Raw genomic sequence first — 22,478 nt, 5'->3', positions numbered from 1 at the left:
ACAGTTGCCAGTACATACGAGGTTTAGAGAATTATAACAAGTCTATTAGGCAGGGTTGAAACTGACTTATGTGGAGTGAGAAAGTCCGCAATGTGCTCTGTCCTATCTGAGCTGAAGCTTCATTTAGTCAGTTCATCAATTCCTGCTCTGCTACAGCTATCTCAGTCACCTGTAAATAAAGTGATTGTGAAGTGGGAATGTCTAGAAGCACCAACACTTTATTCACAAAGCGGTAGGCAACCTTATCTCATAGAAGGGCCCTACCAAGTGCTTTAGCGAGTAGTGTGCTGTCTCTGGTACATAGGTCTAAAGAACTAAAGAAAGACACATGTCGATCAAGTGCAACCGATTGTATCCATATCAAAGACTGTAATTAACATTTTACTAAAATCGATTTTTTTAGTAACTTTTTAGTTTTTAGTATTTTCTCACTTATTAAAAAGCCAAACCCTTCTCGAAGCTATCTAATGTATCTGCCTGTACAACCATTTCAGGGAGAGAATTCCCCCACAAGAATTACTTACCATGTAAATAATATACGGGTTCCCGTGGGTTAGCACACACACAAGTCCAACATCACCCTGCACAATGCTGGAGTGGGCTACAGTTCCAGACTCTGGAGCATCCTGTACATTAAATAAAATACCAACAGTTCCCAACAGTGACCCAGCAATACTCTCACAAGGCAGTGATCACAGGCAAATAAACCCAATAAGCAACCAAACTGTAATAGAAACTCACAAAGCAACCAGCAACCCAAGAAATGGCCCAAACCTTGCTAGTAAATCAAACACTGAGCTAACGAAACAAGCCTGTGTTACCGCAGTTGAAAACCAAGATGTACTTTATAGGAAACTGGTTAAACTTTAAAGGTAATGTTAATTTAGGAACAAAACAAGGACAACACTATCCAGAGCCCTAAAGAAACAACATGGAGACTAATTGCTAACCTGCTATTATGGGTTGGTGCTTTATAATCAACATGAACCAACACACGCACATCTTCTAGCTTTTAACTATTCATTACTCTTATTTTCAAGATCTTTAGCAAAAAGATTGAAAACAAATCTATACATCCTCTGAACAAGCTCAGTGAGTATCAGATACCAAGAAAGCAACTAAAACTGTTAGCCCGATAATATAGAACCACTGTAGAACTAAAACAAAGACAACTGATGACAGAACATATGGGCTCTAGATGTGGGGAAGAGCAGGGCAATTACAAACGGATCCAATGTTTACCCCTTTTTTATGTAAACTCCTCTTATCTGTGTCTGTTCAACTGTCCAAACTAATTGCACTTTTCGTTCCACTTTTCTAGAAATGATTGAATGTGACGATAATAGCTTGTATACGAGCTAACTATAACACTTTTTTTCTAACTGTTACAATAAAAGCTCACAAATAAAACAAAGTTCAGGTTAGAATATTTCCATTAAGCAGACCTATAGGAAAGGAAAAAAAAAAATATATATATATACACATATACTGGTAAGGGCTATCTGTAGGAGATAGTAGAGCAGATACTGGGTATGGGTATGGCAATTTAAGGAAGGGGGGAACCAGAGAAGGAACAGTAAAGCTGGCCATACACGTGGCGATCTGATGATGTTTCGTACGACCATCGGTCGCACGAAACATCGTCAGATCCGCCACACACCATTCAGGGCTGAATCGGCAGGTAAGGAGGTAGAAACAATAGGATTTCTACCTCCTTCTGCCGATTCAGATCTGAAGGGAGAATATTGGTCGGGCGCCTTCTATGGCGCCCGATCAAAATTTTCAAACTGGTCCGATCGGCGAGTCGGACGATATCAGCAGCTTCCTGCGATATCGGTCGACTCGCCGATATACCATACACGCACCGATTATCGTATGAAACGAGGTTTCATACGATAATATCGGTGCATGTATGGCCACCTTAAGAGTCAGAAGGGTGTTTGGGCAGATAAGGTAGAGGAGATGGGGAGAGTAAAGGTTGTGATGACAAATAGGTTGTGAGCGGAAGAGATAAGGAGAACAACAGAGTGAAGGATAACAGATTAGAAAATGAAGGAAAAAGAACAGAAAGATACTGCAAAAAAGGGTTGGGAAGAGAGAAGAGGGTGAAGAGCTTGCAAATCTTCCCTCTTTACTCCTTAACACATCACTATGTACCAGTTTATAATAACAACCCTTAACTAACAAATAGAAGGACTATCAGCTTCACATCTCTGTTGGATGAGTACACTGGCAGCTGAAGGTATGAACAGTTGAAGCATAAAGTCCGACATCCATTCTTCCTACAGACATCTAAATCAAGAGGGAATTTGGAAATTCAAATATGTTTTCATTGAACACCAGCATAGAGTGACTGCACTGACCACACTCACATATACACTGCAGTATTAATAACCCCTACTGCTCACATTGCGCAGTGTAAAAAACAACACTTGTGTACTGCACTGATAGCCCTGCATATACACCTGCATACACTGTAATCAAAACTGCTACACATACTGCATACATTGCATATATTCTGCTGAGTGTACCTACATGTACATGGCCATTTACTGAAATGACAACCTCTGTATATAAACCTACTCTAAGCAAAGCAGCATGATTTGTACAGGTATCACACCCCTTATCCAGAAACCCATTATCCAGAAAGTTCCGAATTACGGAAAGGCCATCTCCTATAGACTCCATTATAAGCAAATCATTCTAATTTTGAAAAATGGTTTCTTTTTTTCTGTAATAAAACAGAACCTTGTATTTGATCCCAACTAATATATAATAACAGATCCCACACCCGTACTCAAAGCATCTTGGCATATACACCTGCATACACTGCCCACAGGGCACCTGTACCCATAAACCTACATATGTTGCACTGAAAATATCTTTACTCCATTCCTTTCACTCTCCACTCCTGCATATGCTGACTTGGCAATTGAACAAACTGCACAGAAGCTGCATATATCAGCTGCAACACCAGGTATAATGTATGCCATACATACGCCAGATTGTGGCCATTTCTGCACTTTGCATGCTGCGCTCAGATTCACAAATGAACCCTATGGAATCCCTCCGATTAGTTTATTCCAACCTTCATACACAGCATTCCGTTCTTTGGTGTATTAACAATATGCTTACAGTTTAAATGCCAACCCATTCCTGAATTCTCTGTTCCACCTCTTGCATTCTAAATTCTACAACCTCCACATGGGAAAAAAGGAGCTACATAAAGTGCTTGATAAGCCTCTCAGAGGCAGAAGGCAGGTTTAACAACTTGATCGTGACAGGAGAAGATGGAAAAATGTAATACAAATGTAAAACTCATACATACATGGGACCTTGCCAAACCAGTGAATCTGCCTTTCTGTTGCTTGTAGAGAGGCTTCAGAGATAATTCTGCTTTGAATAAAAGGCCTTTGTCTTCTCTTTACTGCCATAATTCTGTTTGTATTCTCCCAAAACACTTATGCCAGGCTGTTAATCTCTTACAGGAAAGCATAAGGGCGAAGACACATGGAGCTACTTAGTAGCAGCCAGAAAATACCATAGATAATACTGAGAATTGAATCTGCTAAAACACACGTAGAGACAATTATCAGCATTGTCCATTTTTGTAGTAGCTCCATGTGTCTGCACCCTTGGGGGCCTAGCAGGTAAATTAAAGGTAAACATGGCAAACACTGGGAGAGCCAACTATGAGAACTGTCCCTTAGGTTTGCTAACCGGCTGACCGCCCAAATAAACCAGAAAATGTACCCGGCATAGATATTCCCCTGTAACCAGGACTATTCCTCTAGAAGACAAAAGCGATAACTAAATGTAAAATGGAAGTAACAAAACATCATTTACCAGACTGCAAAACATTTAATAAGCTCTAAATTTTGTGCCTAAAGAAAGTCTGTGTTTTGCCACCATGCGCCATCCGACGCAGGTAGGGTGCCCCAGGCAGACTGGGACTATCCCAAGCCTCCTGCTTGTTATTACTGACAATTGGAAGGCACCCCAACAACCAGTGCTCACTGCTGGATATCCCTTGGCATCTGTCCCAGACTGTAACATGCAGTATCCTGATCCCTGGTCCATTCGGGATTTAGCCACACACACTTGCCGACTTGACCACCATGAAATATCAACCTCTATGGACAAGATACTCAGGAGGGGACCAATCACACACAGGCTCAATATACTTTTCACCCATGGTGATCCATTAGCTGCCTGTACTGGCACCCAAACATGCACTTATACCTGAAATGAATGGCCATTTTTTGGCAGCTTTTTAATGGGTAGAAGCCCTCACTACCTCCCATAGGACCAACCCACAACTTCTACAGGACTATCTGGAGCATAATTTAGATTAGTAGACTAATCTCCCTAGTGTTAACAACACATTTACAATTACAGGGAAGAGGCCTTTCCCAACTAGGGGTCGGCACGGAGGGACAGGGACAGTTATTTTGGGGAAAAAAATTGCTTTGTTTTCCGATACTGGTGATTAAACTGTGTGAAGATTGAAATGCCAAGAACTGGTATAAATATAATCATTTTAAGTTCACTATGCTAAGGTCACTCAATTAATGAAATGCACTGCATGTCACTGCACAATGTGTCATTGTCAAACCGAGCAGGAGAGGAGCCCTCAGCGCTCATATCTTGGAACTTAAGGGGCCCAAATTCAAACAATCTCTAGTCTTCCATTACATTACAAAACATCAGCCCCATATCCTGCTACTGCAGGAGACCCATCTCGAGGGACAATGCCTACTGGCATTAAAAAAGCCCTTGGGAGGCTCATGGCTATCACGCCCCCTTATGCCAGAGGCATTCTATTTTGATTAGAAAACATATACCTTTTAAACTTCACTTCATGACTTACATACAGACCCTCAGGGCAGATTTGTAGCCCTTTCATGTACCTTAGCTATCCAGCCACTGACCATAACAAGTATATATGTACCACCAACCTTTCAGCTCCAGGCAATGCAGCAGGTAAGGCAAGAAGCTACAGGATTCCCAGCAGCCCCACTAGCAGCCTGATAGGCAATCCCACACCCTGATGGACACTATACTGTTACTTTGGGCCTCACCGACATCTGAAAGTGGAAAAATCTATCCACATGGGCTCCTGCCAATCCACTAAGTATAAACACACTAACCAGAATCAACTTAGCCTTAGCTATATCTCACTTACATAGACTAGTGGACCAAATACTATATGGTCTGGTCTGCCCATACAGTTCCTCCTTAAGATAAATATAATACCAGCAGGACGATCCCAAATTTGTACCCTTAGTTCACCGTGGCTATCCGAGGCGGGCTCTAAGGAGCCTCAATGGACTTCTGGGACACTAATAAAAACACTGCAAGCCCTGACGTAGTCTGGGACGATTGTAAGGCTACAATTAAGGGGACATTACTTGGTGCTATAGCTGGAGCGAGAAGAGCGGCCAATCAAAAAGGGAATGATGTCCAATGATTTCTTTCAGAGGCAGACCCCCACACGGCCTCATCCACTCAGGAAACAGTACAGTAACTAAAGCCTAAGCGGGATGAGCTTGGCAGGGGACAGGTTGACACCGAGCTGTTAAAATATGAGTGCTTGCCAAAGCCTAGCAGCCCTTCTCCATATAAAATAGCCATAACCATGAGAGACACCCCTCCTCCACGTTAGCGGCTGGAGGGGACTCCAACATACTTCTGGATCCACACTTAGACTGCTCGGCCAAACACCCCGGTATTCCTTCTAGACGTCTGACATGATGTAGAGAACTGCCACACTGAAAAGGACTATACATTCTATTTACACAGACATAATACTTATTGGAGAATAGATTATATTTTTATTTCCCATAATTCATTACATCAAGTCATAAGCACTCAGACTCTCACTAGAATGTAGTTGGACCACTGGATGTAGCAGTTTCTATAAAATTGTATGAAAATTCTAAAAAAAAAAAATCACCTCAAAGCTTTCACTATCAAGAAATTTTTCTGCATTTTTGTGGGGTAAAAACACACAAAACAATACACTGACCCACCCAAAATCATATATTTTTGAGCTGTGGGGACACGTACTTATGTGTAACTTATGCATAACATTCATGAATCACATTGTGAATATATATATTTATAGCTCCAACCCTGGAAGGCTAAAGTTTACTGTTCTCGAGCATATTTAACATATAAAAAAGCTGAGACAGAGAGAAACGTTCTGGGATTACCCTTTAATTCACTGGCCATTTACCTTACTGGGATAAATGTATATGTGCCCCATCCATAGTACTAGTGCCCATATCAGCCTGGGATTTATTATGTTGCTTTGAAAAACTGTTCTTCCACTTCAGCTTATTCTTCAGCCCATTCTTAGCGCAGCCCATTTTCTAAACGCTTCTCCTCCTACAGGTTTAGGGGTACAACACTCAAACTCTCTACACTTCTTCGCCCTATAGCGGAGCAGGCTGCTTGTGCTTTTCTAAGGGATCCCGGCCTCCGTCTTTTTGTGGCGCCGCTCTGAACACCCCAATATTTCCATTGACTTTGACAGGAAAGATTTTCAAACTGCTGCCACACTTACAGCTCTGAAGCTACACTCCCCAAACTTGAATAACATAGTCATGGGGTCACCCCAAATGAAACAGCGACATTTGTTGGACAACTCAAAGTGGAAGGGGCCAACAGCGGCCAATCCAATTTCACCCATTGACTTTAATGGGGACATTTAAACTGCTGCCAATCTTAGAGCTCTGGAGCCAAACCCACCAAACTTGAATCACAAAGTCAAGGGGGAAACCCAAATGAAAAGGCAATTTTTCTTGGGTGCCCAAAAGTGTACGGAGCTACCAACAGCCAATCAGATTTAATTCACTGAATTTCATTGTTTAACATTTAAAATACTGCCATTCTCACACTATGTATGCCAGAGACAAATGAAGCAGCATTTATTTATCCCTTTCTGGTCGCTGGTACTGATGATTCAAACAAAAATAATCTAGCGAAATGTTTTTACCCAAATCTAACAACCATGTTGTTTCTGCTACATTGTTTCCCATTGCTTCACGACATGTGACTTCACTCCTAGAAATGTGACAGTTGGGTTTGTCCGTTGGTTGACTTTGTGGCGAGAGGTAAGTCTGAATCCCCTCTGAGAGATTTTTTGCCAAATAACCCTTATTTTAGCTAAAAAAAGATGGGAAATAGTTGGGTGATGCCCCCCTAGACTAGCGGATGTTGCTCCTCTTACAGATTTTAGTGAATTTGGAGAATTTTAGAGATGACATTAATCTTAGCGCTGGTTGGGAGACACAGACACAGGCTTTGGCAGTTCTGCAGCAAATATATATATATTCTTTTGACTGGGGACCCCATAAACATTTGGAGGCCATACAATACATACATTTTTCCTCCCAGTATTGACAGGCTCCTTAGAGTTCTGCCCCTTTGCCCCGGGTATCTGCCCTGCTCTCATGTAGCAACCTTAACATTTAACTGAATACATTTCAATACATTTTTCCTTGCAAAGCAAAGCAATTGGCACAGAAATGAATGGGGTTGATCTTTTCCCATCAGCCTGTACAGCCCCCTAAAAGCACTGTGACACCAGGACCCACGCTTGGTTGGCAGCGCTGTCCGGAGCCCTTCTTTGCACCAAACTTTTGTATCTCTCCCAATCAAATTCTTCATTCTATTAAAGCTTCTAATAATTGGTGCTACTGGTTATTTATAGAGCAGCAAACATATTCAGTCGCGCAGTACAACTGGGAGGGATACAGAAAGGGAACCCTAGTATATACTGCTATAAATGGCAGAGAGGATCACAAGAGCTCACAGTCTCTTCTCTCTCCTGAAATTGAGCGATTTGAGAGACTTGAGAAATAGAGCGATTTGAGAGATTTGCAGCGACTCCTACCATCCTTGCGATATAGAAGAAGATACAGAAGAAGACACACAAAAGTCTTTTAAAGACTACACCTTTTCTCCACAGCAGAAGAACAAGAAGAACCTGCCGGACCCATTGTGGTTCACCTGGTAAGGAACCAGCATTTTTCCCTCTGCAATATGTATTACATAGTAGATGAGGTTAAAAAAGAGGCACATCCATGGAGTTCTACCCCTAGCTCTGATCTTTACTGTGTTTATTTGGGGTCTTTTAATTTGACATCTTTAGATTAACTCTAACCTTCCCAAATCTCTATTTTATATGACAGAGGCAGCAGAGATGGGCATGAGTGCCAGCAGCCGGCAGTACTACGAGTACCGCTATGGGAAGGTAAGCGCCCCTAGTGCTAATAAATACACATTGCTGTGGTATGTGGGCTAAGAAATTCTAATTATTATTACTGAGGATTAAAGAAAACCTGCTGGAGACCTTAATGTCTTCTTGTTTCCTGCATTTCTGTAGATCTCATGGTGGATCCCCCCTGATCGGGACATCTTCGAGATCAGGGATTTTGAAGATCCACGGGCGGGTCCCTATTTGGAGTGCATTAGGGAACAGATAAGAGGAGACATCAGGATGGCACTCTATGATCTGTGGATGGCCAGAGATTGTGTGAAGATCACAAAGTGGTGGCAATTTCGCCTGAAGGCCGACTTCCGAGGGGACTACAGGTACATCAAAGCCCACCTAAAGGGCCTCTACAAAGACCTAGAGGCTATCAACAAGGTCATCCTGACGCGGAACAGCGAGAGATATTAAGGTGCAGTATAGAATCCATCCTTCTTTCCCTTTCTTCTTTCTATGCTGTTTGCTGAAATGGAAATATTCCCTAAATGATGGCTATTTTGTAATGGAAAGGGGCTGATGGATTGAAATCAATTGCAATTCTCAGATTTTGTGCAATGTGTGAAGCCCATGTAAGATGCCAACGTTGTGGGGAAAAATACCCACTTGTTCAGTGTTTTAATTTTGCTTCAGCGCCCGATTTGATATTAATGTGCCCCTAAGTGTAATAGGGTTTCTCCAGGGATATCGCTTGCTAAGGTATAAATAAGTTCTTTTGTTTGATTTTTGCAGGTGGCCCTCGGAACTAATAGGCAAAAGGTAAGATCTGCCCAGATCCACCTTCTCTCCTATCAACCGCAATTCCACCAGCGGTGCCTGCACTCCCATCCACCGTAATTCCACCAGCGGTGCCTGCACTCCCATCCACCGTAATTCCACCAGCGGTGCCTGCACTCCCATCCACCGTAATTCCACCAGCGGTGCCTGCACTCCCATCCACCGTAATTCCACCAGCGGTGCCTGCACTCCCATCCACCGTAATTCCACCAGCGGTGCTCCCCCTTTCATCTAAAATATGGTTCATACACAAGAGCACCTTAAGGTGCTTGGTAAAAACTGCATTCCCTTTCCATCCATCCCTCAGACTGCAGGAGCCGGGGTCTGCAGGCTGCCTGGGGCCCAATGGAATGGTGTGTATGCTACCATATTCCCTTGTTTCCCTCACCCTGCTTCCCTTGATTATGGCAAGCAGGGTGAAGGCATTGATTCTGGGAGCAAATCCGATTGCCGTTAAGGAGTCAGGAAGGAATTTTTCCCTCTAATGAAGCAGATTGGCTCAAAGCTTCTCAGAGGTTTTTTTTGCCTTCCTCAGAATCAATGAAAAACACAATTTATTATTTGTATTATTAATAAAACTGTGATTTTCACAGATGAACCATCAAGCCGTGTGTGTGTCTTTATTCTGGGTATTGGGCTCATTTGGAAGGGGAAACACATAGAGGGGGAGAGACTGTGAGAATAGAACAAATCAGCAAAGTAGAGGCACTGAAAAGTGAAAGAAGAAAGAAAGAGAAATGTACACATGTTGCTGCTTTATAAGAAACCCTGCTTTCCACTGTATGTGTCAGTCTGATTCCTTACACCCCCCAGCACTTCAGTACCTGTGAGTGACACACACCAGTCCCCCTGCGGGTATGGCTGCTCCACCAAGCATTCTCACACCGGGCTAACGGGCTGAGCTTCTGTTTATAATGGGCATTCTTGGCATCCTCCCATCATTCCCCATCATGGCATCCAGCCCTGAGACCAAATCACTGAAGGGTAAAATGCACAACACAATATTCATTGGGCAGATGAGAAGGTGCCTGTGGGTACAAAACCTGCTCCTGTAGGGTTACTATGCAGCCATATTCCCTGGATACACAGAATATTGCCAGGTGAGCAGTAAAGCACAGAACCCACCCATGTTATGGAACCCCCATACTGAGGGGAAGGGAAATCCTTCTGATTTCTGAAAAACAGGTAACGCTTTTGTATGTATCAGATCCAAATATATGGATCCCTAGTCCTGCCAGTGCCATCTGAACCAGGTGCAACTGAATGAGGCACCGGGAAGCAGCAGCGGGCAGAACCCCTGTGGCACCGCGCCGTATACAAGAGCAGAATAAAGACCTTCCTAGCATTGCTGGAAACAAACACCAGCATGGCGTAACATCAACATTCCCCTAAAGCTTTAAGCTACTGCCAGATGGGACTTATTACCCGCTGTGTGTGGCACCCAGGCCCATGCCAGCGGATTGGCTGATACTTGGCCTGCGTTTATTATACACCGGCTGAGAATCAGCCCCGCCTGGCAATAGCTTCAATGGACAGCGATACAACCCAAACCCAACTCTTTCACTTTAATGTGCCAGCGTTGCCCCCCTGTCCCATCTCTGCCCCAAACTGACACACAATTCTGTTACCTTACTAACTCAGTTTTATAGAAGAGTAACACAATTACTGCTAGAAGTAAAGCTACAGAGGAGAAAGGGTTAATACTGTGCCCCGCATGTGTATCCCAGTTTGTTACATGCTATTATTCCCATCATTTAGTTATGAAGAATAGACCCCAGTAATGTACAGAGGGGTAACAGCACAGAGTGGGATCCGCTCTCTGCTTGCCAATAGCGTGCCAGGAATCCGCACCACTGCCAGATATTTGCAGCAATGGAAACGATATTAAACCCCAACGCTGCTCATATTCAGACAAAATCGCCGGTGCTGCTACCTATGGGATTCCCATTACTAGCCGGCCAGAGCAGTTTATATACGGCAGTACAAGCAGACAAACAAGTGCCCGTGCCCTGGGCCGAGCATAGATGGAGCACACAACTAGCAGCGTGTTTTGGGGAGACCTGCACCTTTTTCAAGCATCCTGGCAACACTAAAATAAAGTCTAAGCAAGCAGCATTCACCTGCTCTGTGTGTGCTCCTTCCCATTAATACTATGTACTATGTATATAAAACATTGCCTTAAGGTGGATGCAGGGTACTGGGAGTTGTAGCACCAAAGCCACTGGAGCTGCAGGACCATTCATGCGAGTTCCCCCAAGCACAGAAAGTTCCTGCACAGCAGCAGCGGAAGGTAACATAGGTTCAGCAGAACAAGATGGCGTCAGTAGGGCAAGATGTTACCAACCTGCGTACCCACCCCATGTACAGCTTTGTTTGGGTAGCGCCATTGTACCCTGTGCAGGAGCTGAAGTCAGGGTTTGACTGTACTACTAATATTTCTATCCCATTCTTTTTCTCTCTTTCAAACCACTATTGGGTTGCTAGGGAAACTGGACCTAGCAACTAGCGATCTGTTGAAATTCCAAGACGCTCAGCTGAACAAAAAGCTAAATAATAGGAAAGCTAGAAAATAAAGACTAACTGCAAACTGTTTTGGAAGATCCCTGTGTACATCACACTTAATGCTAATTTAAAGGTCAACTTCCCCCTTAATAACAGTGGAACAAATCTACAAGCGAAACCAAGAATGCCGCAGGGGTCATTTATAAGCGGCATACAAAGTGCCATTTTAAGTAACCATGTTGTATTTTAGCCCAAACTCAGCATTTTTACCCCCCTACAATTCCACATGAGCCGGAGAGATGGTGATGTGCCTGACACAACTGCGGCCCAATGGCGCCACCATCTGGAGAAAGCAGGTATGCGCTCAAACTGAGGTGCAAGTTCCGCAAACGTGCCGGGCTAAAGGGAAGTGCTGGGCAGTTTGGTGCCGGTATGTACAGCATTACATAAGGGTCCGGCCTACAGAGACTCCATCACAATAGCGCATACAATTTATCCCATAGGTCACTTTACCTACAGCAAAATCAATGCACTTACTGCATTTTAAGTAAAGTGACAAAAATATCCCCAACTTTACCGAAGAAAGCCAAATATTTTTGGACACTACACATAAGGGTGAATCTGAACGGGGTAACCATGTCTCTCTACTCCAAACTACTAAGTTGCAAAACTCTTCGTAAATTAGCGTTTTGATGCAGCACCTAAACATCACCTTACAGCTTACATTTTACATCATTTCTCCCTAAAAATGAATGGCAGCGCCACAGGACCCCGAACAGTTTAATGCCTAATGTGCTTAGGATTACAACTATACTCACTATCCCACAGTTACACTCTGTACCCCTGATACCATCTTGCCTTACTATACTCACTATCCCACAGTTACACTCTGTACCCCTGATACCATCTTGCCTTACTATACTCACTATCCCACACTTACACTCTGTACCCCTGATACCATCTTGCCTTACTATACTCACTATCCCACAGTTACACTCTGTACCCCTGATACCATCTTGCCTTACTATACTCACTATCCCACAGTTACACTCTGTACCCCTGATACCATCTTGCCTTACTATACTCACTATCCCACACTTACACTCTGTACCCCTGATACCATCTTGCCTTACTATACTCACTATCCCACAGTTACACTCTGTACCCCTGATACCATCTTGCCTTACTATACTCACTATCCCACACTTACACTCTGTACCCCTGATACCATCTTGCCTTACTATACTCACTATCCCACAGTTACACTCTGTACCCCTGATACCATCTTGCCTTACTATACTCACTATCCCACACTTACACTCTGTACCCCTGATACCATCTTGCCTTACTATACTCACTATCCCACAGTTACACTCTGTACCCCTGATACCATCTTGCCTTACTATACTCACTATCCCACACTTACACTCTGTACCCCTGATACCATCTTGCCTTACTATACTCACTATCCCACAGTTACACTCTGTACCCCTGATACCATCTTGCCTTACTATACTCACTATCCCACAGTTATAGTCTGTACCCCTGATACCATCTTGCCTTACTATACTCACTATCCCACAGTTATAGTCTGTACCCCTGATACCATCTTGCCTTACTATACTCACTATCCCACAGTTACACTCTGTACCCCTGATACCATCTTGCCTTACTATACTCACTATCCCACAGTTATACTCTGTACCCCTGTATGGGGAAGTTTAAAAGATAAGATTTAAAAATACTCAGTGGGGGGGGGCTCCTATGCCTCATTCTGCTAAAGGTGACTGACCAATTGTGTAACGGAGAAATTAACACTGCTGGGGGCTGATAAAAATGGGTAGGTAAGGTAAAGGTAGGGTGAGGTAAAACTCAGTGGTGTTGCTGACAGAGGGCGTTAGTTGAACAATGAATAGGTTAAAATCTGTGCAAGGAGTTGAGTGGGTTCCGCGGCAGGACTTAATTGGTTAATATATTCCTAATGGGGCTATAAAACATATAGGGAGCCATAGATACAGATATGAGGGCAACCAACCTACTATATAAGTATCTACTGTACTGTAATGATTGGAAGGAAGTAGAATATTGCTTTGCTCCAAAGGCCACAATGTAACAGCATGGCTAAAGCCCCTTCAGCAGCTCCGTATTATAATTATGTTGGGTTGAAAACCCCAACAGACTGTTCTTCGACTTTAGCTTATTCTTCCGCTTCTTCTTCTTCTTCTTATTCTTAGCGCCCCCCATTTTCTAAACACTACTCCTCCTACAGGTTTAGGGGTACAACAGCCAAACTCCCCACACATCTTCGCCCTATAGCGGAGCAGGCTGCTTGTGCTTTTCTAAGCGATCCCGCCCCCCGTCTTTTTGTGGCGCCGCTCCGAACCCCCCAATTTTCCCATTGACTTTGACAGGGAAGATTTTCAAACTGCTGCCACACTCAAAGCTTTAAAGCTACACCCCCCAAACTTGAATAACATAATCATGGGGTCACCCCGAATGAAGCAGCAACATTTGTTGATGACCCCAATGTGGGAGGGGCCAACAACAGCCAATCAAATTTTAATCACTGACTTTAATGGGGAAATTGAAACTGCTGCCAATCTTACAGCTGTGAGGCTACACTCCCCAAACTTGAATCACATAGTCATGGGGTCAGCCTGAATGAAAATAGGATGATTATTGGATGCCCAAAAGTGGGCGGAGCTGTGAACCGCCAATCAGATTTTACCTATTGATTTGACGGAAATTCAACCTGCTGCCATTCTCACCCCAAACTTTTTACACTTGGTCACTAGGGGACTGCAGTTTAAGTTTTGGAAAGTGGGCGGAGCCACCAACAGCCAATCAAATTTCACCTATTGATTTTTATTGGTTTGATGCCAGATTTTCCAAACTTTGCACAGTCAGTCACTGGGTGACTACGCATTCAGGTTTTTTTTTTTTTTTAAACCTGCAAAGTGGGAGGGGCCAACAGCAGCCAATCATATTGTACCCATTGACTTTTATGGGGAAATTGAAACTGCTGCCAATCTTACAGCTGTGAGGCCACACTCCCCAAACTTGAATCACACAGTCATGGGGTCAGCCTGAATGAAAATATGATGATTGTTGGATGCCCAAAAGTGGGCGGAGATGTGAACAGCCAATCAGATTTTACCTATTGACTTGGCAGAAATCCAACCTGCTGCCAGTCTCACACTAATAACACCGGGGTCCCCAAACTTTGCAGAGTTAGGCACCAGGTACTGTGATTCAAGGTTAGAAAAAGTGGGCGGAGCCACCAACAGCCAATCAGAGTTTATCTATTGACTTTCAATGGGGAAATCCAACCTGCTGCCATTCTCACAGTATTAACCCCAGACTTTTCACAGTTGGTCACTAGGGGACTGCAATTTTAGTTTTGAAAAGTGGGCGGAGCCACCAACAACCAATCAGATTTCACCTACTGATTTTTATTGGTTTGTTGCCAGGCTTCCCAAACTTTGCATAGTCAGACACTGGGTGACTATGCATTTAAGGTTTTTTGTATTTTTGTAAGTGGGTGGAGCCACCAACAGCCAATCAGATTTTACCTATTGACTCTAAATGGGGAAATTCAACCTGCTGCCATTCTCACAGTATTAACACCAGGGTCCCCAGTTGGTCACTAGAGTACTACAGTTTTAGTTTTGAAAAAGTGGGCGGGGCCACCAACAGCCAATCAGATTTCACCTATTGAATTTTATTGGTTTGATGCCAGAGTTCGCAAACTTTGCACAGTCAGTCACTGCGGGACTTTGTACTCAAGGTTAGAAAAAGTGGGCGGGGCCGCCAAAAGCCAATCACATTTCTTTCATTGTTTTCAGTGGGGAAATTTTAACTGCTGACATTTTCACATGTTTAATGTCAGGGTCCCCAAACTTTGCACAGTTTGTCACTAGGTGACTATGTTCCAAGTTGAGAAAAGTGGGTGAGGCCAACAACAACCAATTAGATTTCACCTATAGACTTCATATGTTTAAATTTAAACTGCGGCTATTCTTTTAATATTAATACTAAGGTCTTCAAACTTTGCAGAGCTAGTCACCTGGTAACTGCAGTTCAGAGTTAGAAAAAGTGGGTGGAGCCAACAACAGCCAATCAGATTTTACCTATTGATTTTCAATGGGAAATTCAACCTGCTGCCTTTCTCATAGTATTAACACCAGGGTTACTAGGGAACTGCATTTGTAGGTTTTAAAAAGTGGGTGGAGCCACCAACAGCCAATCAGACTTCACCTATTGAATTGTTTTGGTTTATATTTAAAATGTTGCTTTGCTCACACTATTTATGTCAGGGTTCCCAAACAAGTGGGAGGAGCCACCAACAGCCAATCCATTTCCACCCATTATATTTCATTGGTTTATATTTAAACTGATGCTGTTATTTAAATATTAATTCCAGGGTTGTTAAAGTTTCCAGAGTTAGTCACTGGGTATTTTCCATTCAAAGTTAGAAAAAAGTGGGCGGAGCCACCAACAGCCAATAACATTTCACCTATTTACTTTCAATGGTGAAGTGTAAAATGCTGTCAGTCTCACAATGAATGCCTGAGTCCCCAAAATTTGCAAAGTTGGTCACTGGGGGACTGCAGTTCAAAAATAGGAAAAGTGGGTTGGGCCACTAACAGCCAATCAGATTTCATCCATTGAATTTTATTGGTTTAAATTTAAAATGCTGTCATTCTCAAACTATTTATGCCAGGGTGCCCACTGTTTGCCACTGGGTGACTTTGACTCAAGGTTAGAAAAAGTGGGCGGAACCACCAATCACAATTCACCTATTGACTTTTATTGGTTTAAATTTTAATTGGTGCCGTTCTTTAACTATTAATCCTAGGGCCCCTAAACTTCGCAGAATTAGTCACTGGGTAACTGCAGTTCCAGGTTAGAAAAAGGGGGTGGAGTTACCACCGCCACTACCGCCAATCAGATGTCGTTGACTTTCAGTGGGGAAATTTAAGTTGCTGCCATGCAGACACTATTAAAACCAGGGTCCCCAAACTTTGCACAGTTGGTTTTACTGTATAACTGTGGGTCCAAGGTTAGAGAAAGTGGGCGGAGCCCATTCAGTGACTTCATGTTTTTCAACCCAACATGAAGTTTGTTCTCAAACTTCCCTTTCTAGTTATTCTTATTCTCTATAGCCGAACAGTCCCTCACTCTGCTGTGCTGTAACTATGCTAACTGTTCAGCAATAGCGACTAAGGATAATGAGAATACGGAGCTGCTGAAGCACAGATGGGTCAGTGAGCTCTAATCTTATCAAGGGGTTAATAGTGCCATGTCTGGGGGCAGAGGCAAAAGAGGCTTTGTAAATGTGTAGCGGAAATGATAAACTATTAATGGGTTAGGGCACCGGCACACAGGGCGTTTTCTTACCCACGATAAACTGAGATACCGCGGGCGAAGAAACGTCCCTAGTTCCCTTCTCACAGGCAATAATGGAAATCGCCGGTGGGGAAACCTACAATGCGCTTCCGCTTTCCTAAGTTGCCTCGCGGGGAATCTTTGGGCGACTTGAGAAACCGGAAGCAGCGCGTACGTTTCCCCCCAGTGATTTACATTATTGCCAATGGGAAAGCATTTTCAGGAGAGCAGTCGCCGGCGGTAGCGCAGATTTACTGCGGGCGACTAATCTCCTAGTGTGCCATCATCCTTACCAGGGAGTTGGTAGGGGGCAGAGGCAGAGGGGGCTGAAGAGAGAAAGCAGGGAGCAAACACACTGCTAAGGGTTAATATAGAGGGATTTCTCTCCATACTCACCTCCTGCAGCTCCTCTCTGATCCTCCTTCTCTCCTGCTCATGGTATGTGCCCCCACCTGTATAGTCTGGCCAGAAATGGGCCCCTACCCTGATGTACCGCTCCATTAACTCCACACATGCTGGAAAGATCCTTGGAAAATGGGGAATAAGCAGTCCATTAACTCCACACATGCTGGAAAGATCCTTGGAAAATGGGGAATAAGCAGTCCATTAACTCCACACATGCCTGGAAAATTGGAAAATGGGAAATGAACACTTTGTTAACACACAAAATACACTAATTATACACACAGTGAGAAGCAGTAAGAACAATAGTGTCAAATCCAATAAATAAACTGATCTCTGAAACCCCAGACCCCTTACCCTTCCAAAAAGCAGGTCTCCTGTAGGCTGCCTTATGTTTTAACCTGAAGATCTCAGCATGATAGAGTTCAGAAAGGGCTCAAAAATCTTGTGTGTTGCCCAATGTTCTCAGTAGCCCCCTTTGTGGTAGGCAGGAGAATAGCACCCAAGCAGGAGAAACCCCTTTAGCTCTTTAGACTTGGGCCCTATAGCCAATTGGTGTCTAAACACCAATATTAAAACTAAAACAAATATATATTAGTTGGTGCAAGAATAAAAATTGAAATGGTAGAGTGAATTATTTGCAATGTTAAAAGTGTAATTCAGAAATAAAGTACCCCATACCTATCAAGTCACAATTCTTTCAGAAGAATAAATGAGGTGCCAACTAGTGATGAGCGAATATGTTCTGTTTTTGAAAAAAATTTCCAAATCAGTAATTCTTGACATACAGATGTGATGTATTTAAACGCGGGCAACTTTTTTTTTCCTAACGCGCAACATTTTTTGTTGCGCACAACTCTTTTCATTTGTTGTGCAACATTTTTTTCTCACTCAAAAATCATTTAAGTCAATGGGCGCTTTTTTCCCCTCAATTTTACATTGCGTCTTTGTTTTTGTCTTTTTTCTCCAAATACATTAAAATCATTTTTTTTTGTAGTGAGTTTTGTCCCAGTTTCAAGGAAAAACTTCACTATGGCGAAATGTGGAATGTTACTGTGAATCCACATGGGGCAAAAACATTAGCTCATCACTAGTGCCAATAGCTTTCTTTAGATGTGAACAGGAGAGGGACATGGAAAGCTCTAGCTATGGCTCTGCAAGGCCCCGGCTCTTCTATAAAGCACAACAGCCTTATTGTACCCCAACATTCCAGCATTCCCAATGCCCGTCATACTTTTTTTGCATCCGATGACTCTGTCTCTGGCCTTATCAGTTACCTTCCCCTTCATGCCAACTCTGTCCTCCTTCCTTTCTGTGACCTGTCAGCACCCCCACAATGCACCACATTAGAATCCCGCAGGTCTGTCCCATCTTCCTCTTCCCTCAAAAATGAATAAACTCCCTAGCGCAACATTGCGGGTTCTTTCTTGCCTGGACTTGGAACAGTAGCAGGAAGGTTGTGTTGAGGCAGAACTTTGCTCTGAATGGGTGAGTGCCACAGGGTAGGGCTAAACGCTGCTTTTGGATTCAGGTTCCATCCCGCTAACTCTACATTATAAGTTATATAACGGGTAAAAAACATGCAGGCGCGGTGGATTTGTGTGCCGAAATGCATACTCACGTGTTTCAGCACTGAAATCCGCTGTGTGCACCTTGCCGATACAGTGGCTCAGGGGGTGGGCATATCTGAAAGCTGATTGGATCGTAGTGGTTGATTCTTGGCCTTTTGGCCCTTTTATTTTAAAATCCCATAAAATTACTCTAGAAAGCCCCCAGAATAACATGCCTTTCTCCCTGCACCCAGATTTATTATGTTTACAAGCAGCTGAACTGCAGCTCTTTTACAGGCTTGTCTAGCATATTTAATAATAGAATTACACAGCGGGGAAGAAAAGAAGCATAGAATCCGGCATTAGTGTGTAGCCATATATTTATTTAGCCCCCACTTTCTGCCCCGTGAACCTGTGCCAGCATCCAGCATTAGTGTGTAACCATATATTTATTTAGCCCCCACTTTCTGCCCCGTGTAATTGTGCCAGCATCCAGCATTAGTGTGTAGCCATATATTTATTTAGCCCCCACTTTCTGCCCCGTGAACCTGTGCCAGCATCCAGCATTAGTGTGTAGCCATATATTTATTTAGCCCCCACTTTCTGCCCCGTGTAATTGTGCCAGTATCCAGCATTAGTGTGTAGCCATATATTTATTTAGCCCCCACTTTCTGCCCCGTGTAATTGTGCCAGTATCCAGCATTAGTGTGTAGCCATATATTTATTTAGCCCCCACTTTCTGCCCCGTGTACCTGTGCCAGCATCCAGCATTAGTGTGTAGCCATATATTTATTTAGCCCCCACTTTCTGCCCCGTGTACCTGTGCCAGCATCCAGCATTAGTGTGTAGCCATATATTTATTTAGCCCCCACTTTCTGCCCCGTGTAATTGTGCCAGCATCCAGCATTAGTGTGTAGCCATATATTTATTTAGCCCCCACTTTCTGCCCCGTGTAATTGTGCCAGCATCCAGCATTAGTGTGTAGCCATATATTTATTTAGCCCCCACCTTCTGCCCAGTGTACCTGTGCCAGCATCCAGCATTAGTGTGTAGCCATATATCTTCCTGCTGGCATTCCATTTCCAAAGAGGGCATCGTTAGCAATACTACCAAGTACAGGTATAGGACCCGTTATCCAGAATGCTCGGGACCAAAGGTATTCCGGATAAGGAGTCTTTCCGTAATTTGGATCTCCATACCTTAAGTCTACTATAAAATCAATAAAACATCAAACCCATCAGGATTGTTTTGTATCCAATAAAGATTAGTTATATTGTAGTTGGGATCAATTACAAGATGCTGTTTTTTTATTACTACAGAGAAAATGGAAATCAGTTTTAAAATTCTGAATTATTTGATTAAAATGGAGTCTATGGGAGACGGGCTTTCTGTAATTCAGAGCTTTCTGGTTAATGGCAATTCAGCAGTTTAATTAAAATTAAGTGCCATCATTTGTCAGACATTCCCTTGGGTTATTTTTCTATAGGGAAAATATTAGTAAAAGTCTTACTGTTCAAATGGAGACAGCCATTCCCTTTCAGTCCCCTGCCGCCAATGAAAAGCAAGGAATATCCCTTTATTCATAACTCTACAGACAAAAGGAAGGTTTATTAGTAAAGTCAGATTCATTTCTCTCCTCCTCATACCCAAATATACATTCAAATGAGTGAGCTTTGGAATATTTGGGTTTAGTAACAATACATTGGGTTTAGTTTGTGAGTTTCTGCCCTACACACTACAGGCTTTTGCATGTTTGTGATACACACGTGTCGCTTTATGCTCCTCGTTGGCAGCTCATTTTGTAGCATCGTTGTCTGTAAATGCATTGGATCCCAAAACAACAGAGCCGTTTTCTCTGAAGGGGGCGCAGTGCCAGGCACACAATCGCACACATCATGTAAAGCCCCAGTGTGCCCATTTTGTCTATTACTGTAATTAAGGTTCAAACTGAAGAATGCAGAGGAACATAGGCTCCTTGCACTCTATTCCTGGTCTATGGAAAATGGAAAGTCAGGGGCTCCTTCCTCCCTGCTGTTTATTTTCTGCAAAGAAATCATGTATAATGGAGGGGCCTAATTATTATTATTACTATTGATATAGTGCTATTGTTCTCTGTAGCACTTTACAGAGTAAGGGGACACTAATACAAGCCCATAGGGTTTACAAATACAGAACAATGGGAAGGGAGCAAGATAGCAGCTCCCAGTAGGTATCAGAATAGCATTCAATAGTAAGAAATCCAAGTCCGACTTGGGACTCCTCCAGTTACATGGGAGTAGGAGAAACAATAGGTTAGCTGAAAGCAGTTCTAATGTGTAGCGCTGGCTGAAAGCTCAGACTCGGGCACAATGCACTGAGATGGCGCCTACACACCAATATTACAGCTACAAATACATTTGTTGGTTAAAGAATAAAATGTTAAATGGCAGAGTGTATTTTTCCCAGAGCATTAGCCATTGTTATAACTCTGTCAAAATACTCGGGCATCATAAATAAGCCCTAATTTTTGCCTAATTTCTAGTAAAAGATATAACAGAAGAGTTTAGAATTCAGATGTTTACATCCCTATTATAAAGAACCTGGGAACCATTAAAATATAACTAGAGAGGTACATTTCCTGAAGAAAATGTGAGTGGTGCTTGCCGTGGAAAAACTCGTGCCCCAATATTACAATGTTTCCTTCAGTTCTCTGTGACAATTGCCCCTTCTGGGGCAGATTCTGTTAATGCCTTTAAGAGGGGCCTGGATGAGTTCTTGATCAATCAGAATATCCAAGGCTATTGTGATACTAATATCTACAGTTAGTACTAGTGGTTGTATATATAGTGTATGTATGTGAGTGTATAGATTGGTAGGTGTGGGTTAAGTGTGCTGGGTTTACTTGGATGGGTTGAACTTGATGGACACTGGTCTTTTTTCAACCCTATGTAACTATGTAACTATATGTAACTATGTAACTATTAGGGGGGAACAGTGGGGACAGCTGTCCCGGGCCCAAGCAATTTTTACTTTTAAAGGGGGCCCGGCGGTGCTACAGTTTTTCTTAGTCGCTCGGGCCCTATTTAATAAAATCCGGGCCCTGTCATTGGTTTGTTGCGCCCCGCGTGTACGGGTGACGTCATACGCACGGGGCGCAACCTTATAAAAGGGCCTGTCTCTATTCGCGTGGAGACAGACTTGCGGAGGCTTCGCCCGTGAAGGATCCGGAGATGCTGCCGAAGATGCCAGAGGAGCCACCAAAGCCGAAGAGGACTGCTGCAGGTCGCCAATGTATTGGGGGGGCTGCGGGACACACTGACCACCAATGTATTAGAGCAGGGGTGGGCAAACTACGGCCCGCGGGCCACATCCGGCCCCTTTGCCTTTTTAATCCGGCCCGCTGACGACGCCAAGTCTCATCACGCGAGACTTGGTGTCATTGGCGTGCCGGAATTAAAGAGGGAAGGGTGCCCGCCCTGGCCCCGTCCGGCCCGGGGGTGAGTAAATGTGGCCCGTGAGCCAAAAATTTGCCCACCCCTGTATTAGAGGGACACTGCTCTTGACACCAATGTATTAGGGGGGCTGCAGGGCACAATGATCACCAA

General features: G+C 43.5%; 1 long non-coding RNA gene across 1 annotated transcript in view; it reads right to left on the bottom strand.

Annotated features, from left to right (window-relative positions):
- Window positions 1-22,478, bottom strand: part of LOC105945132 — a 99,905-nt gene that overhangs the window by 28,724 nt on the left and 48,703 nt on the right. The gene's annotated exons all lie outside the window — the stretch shown is intronic.

The sequence above is a fragment of the Xenopus tropicalis genome, chromosome 8 (genome assembly GCF_000004195.4).
Source record: "Xenopus tropicalis strain Nigerian chromosome 8, UCB_Xtro_10.0, whole genome shotgun sequence".
NCBI lineage: Eukaryota > Metazoa > Chordata > Amphibia > Anura > Pipidae > Xenopus > Xenopus tropicalis.
Note: the sequence above shows the minus strand (reverse complement) of the source record. Positions and strands in the feature narration are given on the sequence as shown.